A 9,923-nucleotide genomic window follows, 5' to 3' on the forward strand; every position below is an offset into this window, starting at 1 on the left:
AATATGTATAATATGATCAATGGGTATTGTTGAAAGTCGTTCATACTTTATTCTTGCAAGATTCGATTTCTTTGCGGTCCTTGGCTACCATACGTTTACGGGTGAACATTGACTCGAACGCGTTTTGACACATTTCAATCAAAAGTGTTCTAAACGACTTGTTGGCTTTCGGGTCCCTTGAATGCACTACCATGTTTTTCATCAACGAACAAATATAAGCGTATTGGGGAGTCAATGCCGGTTCGCTTATAGCCTAATGAATTTTAAAATAATAAATAAATTATTTGACTGGTCTCGAAATAATATGTTTAACAAATATCAAGTGCATGGCATTTTTTACATATACCTTTTGAAACAGAAGTTCAACTGCTCTTTTCAGACAATCATCTGATTTTATTTGTAGCGATAAAATGTTTTTCGCCATCGGAACCACATTACCCGGAGTTATATTGTCCAGAATAGATCGATATTTTTTCTGGATTTCCTGAAAAATCATCAGAATATATTTAGTCGCACATAAAATTATTATAATCCAAATTGTATAACGGATTGACAAAAAGCTTGTACTTCTATTTCAATATTCCTATCGCTCGACGAATGCGAATTATTAGAGCTTTCGATCTCTGGGTCTACACATGGCAAGAACAATGATATGTTGCTCTTTACAGAATCACTCGATTTTATTGGTATTGATAACTGTTTTAAATCGCTCATCTCGGTAGCTTTTGGTAATTCTTTATTTTGACGTACATCGACCTTAAAGAAAAAAAATTTATTTATATATTTTATATATTAAAACTATTTATCGGTTTCATTCTTGTAGGATTTCATAAAACTATTAATTTACATTTTCACCGATTAAACAACTTATAACTGGTTTATAGATTTCAAAATAAATGATTACCATTCCAATTTCTGTTAGCAGTTTATTATTCTTCTGTTCGTTTGGTTTTTGTAGAGTGTTTGTCTAATACAATCGATATAATCGTAAATAACTATAACTATTTAAAAAAAAATGACTTTTTACCGTTAACATTACCGGCGTTGTAAGTGGTATGAATTGCTTGTTCACAAGTTTTCCCGTATTCTGTACAGTTTTTGCACTGTTAAGCTGCTCTTTGGGGCGGGCACTTCTGGGTACCCAATTATTTTCTTTGAGTTCAATAATGTCTTGAATCATAAACCGTATTCTAGTCGGTATCTTAGTCTTATACGCCACAGACACATACTCGTTTAGCTTCTTAAAAGTGGCTTTCTGTAATTTTTATTGAACCAAAAATATTACAATATTTGATTTCTATTGCATTTCTACAATCGAACATGTGTATTTCAAAAGTGATAAACACAGAATTATCTTACGTGACTTAACGTTTCCCCCGTGTTTTTCAGTATATTACACGCGCATTCGAGTGTTTCTTCATTTGGCGTCTTTAAAAGATGTTTTATACACGTTTCTAAAGTCTTTTTCGTTAATATTTCTGTCTTAAAAAGTTCGCACATAAATCTGAAAATCAACGAATATGCTGTATACAGCCTACATTTCATTCCTATTTGACATGTTCGTACCTGCAATTTCCAACTGATCTTTTTCTATAGACCATTTCGTCCTGGTCGTATTTGGTCTGCAGTTGCTTTTTAACATCCTGTAACGTTTTATTCACATTATATTTACCAGTGGACAATATAAGAGAGTTTAACGATATGTTTACTTGATCCGGGCAATCGTCTATTGCTTTAAGACTTTTCACTAATGTCTCTTCGTGGACATGCATTTCATACAACCTGTCTTGGCAGCACTTAGTCAATAGATTTTTGAATGACGTTTCTGACCCCTTGTCGTTCGGCTTGACTTCTTTCTTGTGCATTGCCATGCATATATACGCGTATTGCGGTGTAAAGTTTGGTTCATCAATGGCCTAGAGAGCATTCGAAATGGTTTACACTATTAATAATATTAATTTCCAGAAACTGGCATGTATTGCAATGGTTCGCACGAGGTTAAATCATAAATCAAATGTCTCAGCATGTACATCTTGTACGTCTTACAGTTGATAATTCAACATACTTTTTGAAACAGAAGTTCTATGACTTTTTTCAAGCAATCATCCGTCTTAATTGGTAATGACAAAATGGTATCCGTCAACAAAGCCATGTTCTCCGGCGTTATTTTGTTGAGGATAGACATGAATTTTTTTCTTATTTCCTAGATTAACATAAAAAAATGCATAGTTAATCGTGTATGCAGTTGTGCAATCAAAATAAAATATCTTGCACGAATAGCAATCCATCTTGAGCTCTGCTAGAAGTGATATTATTATCGGTTCATTTAATCTACAAAATTATTATTTACTTCTATCTGCGCGTCTTCCTCGCTTAGTGGCTGACAATTGTTCGCGTCTTTCGCTCTCAGACAAGACGGAACCCATGGGTTTTCGCAGGTTTGAAGTTGGGTTGCACTTCCTTTCGATAAGGAATAATGAAACACTTTGCGTTTCATTGGTTCCATACTTGGACTCGCTCGGCTAAATAGCGGTGTCTTCGTCTAAAGTAATCGTTTAGAATTAATAATTTCTTTAGTTCAAAGACGCACAACGTGTAGATTGACACTATAATACCGTCATCTGTGTTCCTACCTGAGCCGGTTCAAGTGGTTGCGATTGATTCATATATTGATCCCGCCACATCGGACGTCCATTGACGGTTCTTCGGGTACCGAATACCTCGCTACGCATGTTTACGGCTCCACCGTTGTTCAAAGCTTTGGATGCTGGATTTAAGTTTTACATGAATATTTATTTCGTTCATTTTAGCATTCTAATATTGGTGCTTAAAATACTTACCGTTGATTTTCACAAATTGACTCATATTTTCAGTATTATTTATTCTAACGAAATAATAAAACTTATATTGATGATATTGAATTAAAATTCAACTCAACTTAATTACTTTGAAAAATTATGTGATCAGACAAGAAAAAATTCAAAGTTATTAATTCGTGGCGATTGGACTGTAGAAAATTAGATAACTGAAATATTTTTCAAATTGCTTGTACAAATCGCTTAATTTTTTTATGTCGCATGGTAACCGAAAAAAATAACATTTACAACGATATCAGCCAACGTTTTTATTGCTTTGTGCTGCCATAACTTACTAGTTCTCAAATTCCTTCAAGAGTGTTTTTTTTCATCAAATATTAGTAGATTAAATAATAATTGTCGTTAGTTGTACAATGCATTTACATCAAACGTTTTATATATAAGTTATTTTCAATAAAATTTTTATTTTTTTTTTTTCTTATGAATTTCATAAAAGCTATTTTTTGTTTCTAAAATACCTATTATATTTTGCATAAATGGAAATTAAGAAAAAACATCCTTAAAAATATTTTAAATATTTTTGTAAACACCACATACAATTTGATAAGGTAGTGTAATTAAATTTTGTTTAAAAATTACAATTGTAGTATTGTATTGTATTTTATGTTACTCAATCCATAGTTCCACTTTACATGTACAATATACTTAATGTTTAAGATGTAAATACCTAACTAAAAAAGTTTATGGAAATAAATAATTTAATGGAATATAAAATATTTAATTTACCTAAACTGATTTGAAATAAAAACGTCATTGCTAAAAGTCATTGGACGGATAATTATTTTACTTATTATTAATTTTCGTTTAACACGACTACTTTGTTCGAATTATAATATCTTATATTAAATTTAGTTATAAAAATGTTGATATTAAAAATAAAGAGAAAACAATAAAAAAAACACAGTTGAATTTAGGAAGTTAGACAGAGTTAGAGTTAAACACGTATTATTAATATTGAATTTACAGGAGACTGTAATAATATTTCGGATGTAGCATTTACACCCAGAGAAATATCCAGATATTATTAAGAAAATGTTAGGTTGGATCTAAAAACTGTTCGCTGAAATCCGGTAAACAAACCGTTTATTAATATTACAAGGCAATTAAGGTCATATTAACCAACCTCTCTGTTGATTTGAATATAGGTAAAATTAACCAAGTAATTTTTAATAATACCAACCATGGTTATCTTTAATCAAAACACTGATTTACTCATATCAACACACCTTTTATTATTTTTACAATAGATAGTAAAGTCTATTATACAAAAAAATATGTAAGATTTATAAAATTATTTTTGATTTAACAAACTGTTGTTTATACATATCATTACATTGTAAGGTAGAAGCAATATAATAATAATTGATATTACAAACTGGTTAATTATAACTTATTATATATTACATTTATATACATACAATATATTTATATACTATATACTAAATCATTGTTAACACTATTAATTATGCAGATATAATTAATAGAAAATCAATACAAAATGAATTAATTATAAAATTATACAGGTATAGCACAAAATATGTAAAAATATACTTATAAAAATATAAAAACTAAATATTTATAATTTAACTCCTTTTAATTGTAGTAGGTACCTAAGTAAAATAAAATTATCAAACAAAAGAATATATTATATATTCGAATATTCCACATACAGTATAAATATAAAGTATAAAAAAAAGTATTGACTGTATAATCAAAATAAAAACAAAATATTTAAAATAATCAATTATAATAAACCACTCAAATCTGAATTCAATAAATTTTATCCAATTATGAACAAATTTATCTGATCAAACTACAACTCCTATCATATTTTGTCACAATTTTATAATAATAAATTTGTAAAAATAACCATACATTATTACACTGTAAAGGATATTCTAAATTGAATACATGGAAAATTTTCAAACACATGTCTACGGCTTTAATTGCTGAGAATACTTTATATTTTATATCGTCAAAGTAAATAAGTATTTGAATAGAATTTAATAATGGCCCAACAATTAAAATACAAGGTTCTATGTTATTTTTTTGTTTTTTAAGTTTTTCTAAAATTAATTCTAGTTCTACTGCAGTATGTGCTATGATGATAAATGTGTTTTGTGAATCTTTTATTGAATATTTGATTGTTGATTTTTTGCCTTGTTCATACAAAGTGACTTTTTTAGTAGTAGGTAAAAATAATGAATGTAACAAATATAATGAAGTCAAGGTTTCACCATCTACAAATAAATTAAATAATTATGAATACATTATGCAGTCCAAAAATGTTAACATTAAAACTTACTTTTACATAAATTGGTCGATTCTTTTAACTGCCGTAATAGAGCTACACTTCCACCATCTTTGACACGATCATGTAATATACTCAGTAAAGTCGGTAAGGTTTTTTCAAATTTTACATTTACGTTTTTAAAATTTGTGTACATTCGACCAAAATCAATCTCTATCTATAGTTATTAATTATTTATAAACGTATATTTTAATAAAAATTTAAAAGTTTTTTGATAACTTACTAATTTTTAGCCCATTGGCTTGGTGTAATGTACCCATTTACTAAAAATACTTGCTGTATCATTGTTCCTTATATATTGAAGTCGGAAATTAATTGTTTTTCGCCATATTACTTCTATTTCAGGCCAAGACAAATCATTATTATTTAATAAAGTAAGAGCCATATCTTCTGAATCAGGTTCAATATCTGTGCGAATCATATAACGAACAATATATTAATAGATATCAATTACTTTTATGCATATTATAAATACCTAATGAAGAATTAAGTAAATCTTCGGATCTATAAATAATTTTCTTAACCTCAGATGTATTATTGTTTTCTGATTTTAAGGCTCCATTTTTTATATATATTTTTACATATATTTTATATATATACAATGTAGCAGTGCCGCATTTAGACATTTTGCGCCACGGCGCAAAAAAAAAAATTAGCACCCCTCTAAGGGGCATACCCACGGAAAATATAGGAGATAAATCCTTATGAATCTTTTAGATCAGTGGTTCTTATCCTTTTTTAGTTCATCGCCCCTTTATCGTAATAACTTACTGCTTACGCTCCCTAATTTAAATTTAAATTTTCTTACTATTAATATAAATATACATATATATTAATTTATTCATCAGTATACTAAATTAAAGTAAAAACTCTTATTTTAAGAAAATATTTATGGTTATATTTTACTCCACTTAACAAAATAATTTGACTTTACTTTACAAAAAGATTTAACTTAACTTTAAAAAAAAAAAAATTATAAAATATAAAAATTATGCCTATCAATGATTGCCCTGAGCCTGATGAGTAGTTGGCTAATGTGGGATGTCTAGTTCGATATTAGACAAAGCTAAACGTAGATCACCTCTTGTTCCTCTTCAGCTGAATAGTTTTGATCAACAACACAATAAAAATATTATTTGGACAAACAATCGAACTTCATCAACTCGATTTTGCCGTCCAATAAAATTTAAGTTTGAAAAGGAAACGATAGAAACTACTTTAAAAGAAGTAAATGCAGTCGAAGATCAAATAAAACAGTTAAATCCTACATTAATTTTGTTTAATGGAAACCAATTATTAGTAACACATACGTTGATATTTACTATAGTTTACGGAAAGGTAAAATAATTTAAACTAAATATGCTACAAATATCTCTGCTTACATTTAAATTGTAATATAGGTCTATAATTCTATGACTAATACGTCAAGCCAAAAATGCTTCATTTGCGGATCTTCTCATAAAGAAATAAACAATATTGAAAATTTCATTTCATTTAATGTCAACTAAGAGTCATCAAGATTTGGATTATCCACACTCCATGCGTGGATAAGATTTTTTGAGTGCTTCTTGCATATTTCACGTGGGTTAGAAATAAAAAAATGGGCGGTAAGTTTAGTAGAAATATATCAAATCATAACAATATATAGTCAAAATATATTTAAAATTATATTTACCTATAGGTAAGGTTAGCAATACATACATTCCTATTAAGCAAAAAAAAAAAAAAGTATGTTCAAGACAAATTTCGATCAGAATTAGGTTTATAAGTAGATGTTATTTTGCAAAGTAAATAAAAGTATAAAATGAGTAAAAGAAACTAAATTCAAAATTATTTTACAAAGAGACAACATTTATGTTAAAAATCTACTATTTTATTTGATTATTATTATATAAAGTGGTTATAATTTACATTTATTATATGTATAAATAATTATTAACACGTTCAATGTCGCGGTCAACATGTAGATTGACTTTAATGGCTCATTGTTTTTGCTAGTGTTGTTTGATTGTATTATTTTTTTTTCTTTAATAATTGAACGTGTTAGTTACCCATACTATAGCCTAATTAAAAAGTACCTACTACTTCATTAAAAATTTTAGCTATATTACCAGTTTCAACTGCAACGCCGAGAGAACGTTGAAACGCTGAAACGGATGAAAACATTTTTGCGAAACGCTATTGGACAAAACCGTTTAAATGGCCTATCATCATTAAGTGTTCATAAAAATATTAAAGTGGATCCCGAAGACGTCCTAAATAAATTTGCTCTTTAAAAAGATAGAGCTATTTTACTAATATAAAATAGTCAACATATTGCATGCTTATAGACTATAAATTAATAATTATTTTGTAAATTAAATATTGAAAAAATTGTATTTTATAATGATGACTTATGTTTAAATAATAAATAATAATAATATTACTTTATGTATTAATAATAATAATAATGACATTTTAATTTTTTTAACGTAAAAATGAAAAGTGTTTAGTATCTATATTTAAAAAAATGGTAGATCCCCTCAATTTTTTTTTTCCATTTACGGCCTTGCTCGTTGAATTATAATATAAATAATAATAGACATTGGTGTTCCATTGTTGCTCAACGTTTACAGTAATATAATATTCGAAAATAGTTACTACCTTATACCACTGAATAGAAAATACATTATTTGATACAAACATTATCTGAATGATACATTATTTGTCGACGTCGTCGATAAACAATTTCCTGGGAAAATAAATCTAGTTTGGCTATAATTTATGATTTGATTTTCGAACATTTTCATTCTTGTTGCACATCTAGTGTGTCAGACGAACTAACAGTTAAGTCAAATTTTACATTTGTATGTTATGCCGTTTATGAGACGTAGCGATCAGCGTACGAGTGGCATTCGAATTAAATAAACGCATATCGATTATATATTTATTATTATGTATATTATTTATTTTATTATATTTATTATTATTATGTATATTATGTCGTTGTACGATTACGTATTTGATACGATTTACTGAAAACATTACACATCATTCATTTTTAAATAAACACGAAAAACCTAATCTCGATATTATTTTTTGGGGGAGGGAAATGTCATAACCCTTTTGACCCCTTCGCTTAATCCGCACCTGGTAGTATTTGCGTCCTATGGAACTGAAAAAATGCCTTTTGAACCGGTACAGGGGCGATGGATTTAATTTTCGCGTCGAAACGGCTCTCCACGTCCTCGCGAGTACAACCACTTTTTCCGTAAGCCCATCACGTCTATCACACAATAACGATTTTTGAACGATAATGATATCTCACACCGGACAGTATGGTAACAGTAGTGATTGCGGAGGTCTTGCTGGTTGTTCGATCGTACAACGTATGCAATGTACAATGCGGTTTTGCGAACGGGCTTTTAAACGGTGGAAATCAATTGCTATCACATTACAATGTACTGCGCAGCAGATAGGAAACTCCATCAAAGTATGAACGACACGCGACCGAAGACCATACATTATATTTATTATTACATGTTAGCAATATTATATGCTCGGTATATACACATAATATTGTCTATATTATAGTAATATTGTATGATAATTTTATCACATACGCATGCGTTGTGTGTATCGTAGACGGAAGGTCGTCGCGCCGTTCAAGACAATATCAAATTAAATAATAAATTAGGTATACCGCGTTTGGCATTGGACAACAGAGGACAACAATTATGGTTTGTTTTCGCACACGCTCGTTAAAACGTATACAAATCCGTTCGCTCGAGACTAACGCAGTTCAATATCATCATCGATATTACCATATTGTAGCGTATGGAAATGACCCGTATGTGTAGAATAATAATAATAATATCATATATTACGTGGCCCATATATTTTCATCGCGCACTTATGTACACGTATAAAGTGTGTGTGTGTGTGTATTATAATACTATTTGCGGCCAACGAGTAGAATTATATTTCACCGCTCGGAGATCGTGTAATAGTAAATATTTTAATCGTTTTTGTTGGACGTTACACGAATTGTATCAAAACAACGTATACTTGATTTAATGAAAAAATTCCTATAACTACATATGGACTTTTATAACATAAAAATTCTAAAAAAAAATTTCTGCAGTCGAATTCGCTTATAACAATCTTCAAGGGACCTAGAGAATCGGGACGTTACACCTGAACCACGTTGTATTCGGAATACTAAAAGTACTTGATTTCTAGAAAAATGTATTTATTCAAAAAAATATTATTATTACATTTAAGCCATTTAGCACTTGAAAACCAATACCAAGGTCTTGTATATTGGATTCTAGCTTAATGTAATAGGAGTGCGTATTAGTTGGCTAAGAGAAAATAAGAGATAAAAGTGAAATTAATTTTCAAGAACTCACTCATACTTATAAATTGTTTACTTTTCTACATTCTGATAACTCTTCATTTTATTTTTGAAATTGATTTCAATTATTTATTTACTTTAAAACACGCACATCTCAATAATACATCTCCAAGCGGGTGATGGTCTTGCAAATTCATGCTAGTTACAAGCTAAATATTGGCTGAAAAAATTTTTTAAGAAAACCAAACCTTGCATTGGGTCGGGCTAGCGCAAACAAAACCACTTTTTTTTTACTATTTTTAAGGTTTCATTTTTGTGAATATACTAACCTAAATTAAAAAAAAAATCAAATGAAAAAGTCTATTTTGATAAAAACTCGATAGGGACGCATTTTGAAATA

This window comes from Sipha flava, unplaced genomic scaffold (assembly GCF_003268045.1).
Source record: "Sipha flava isolate LNK unplaced genomic scaffold, YSA_version1 181_pilon_pilon, whole genome shotgun sequence".
NCBI lineage: Eukaryota > Metazoa > Arthropoda > Insecta > Hemiptera > Aphididae > Sipha > Sipha flava.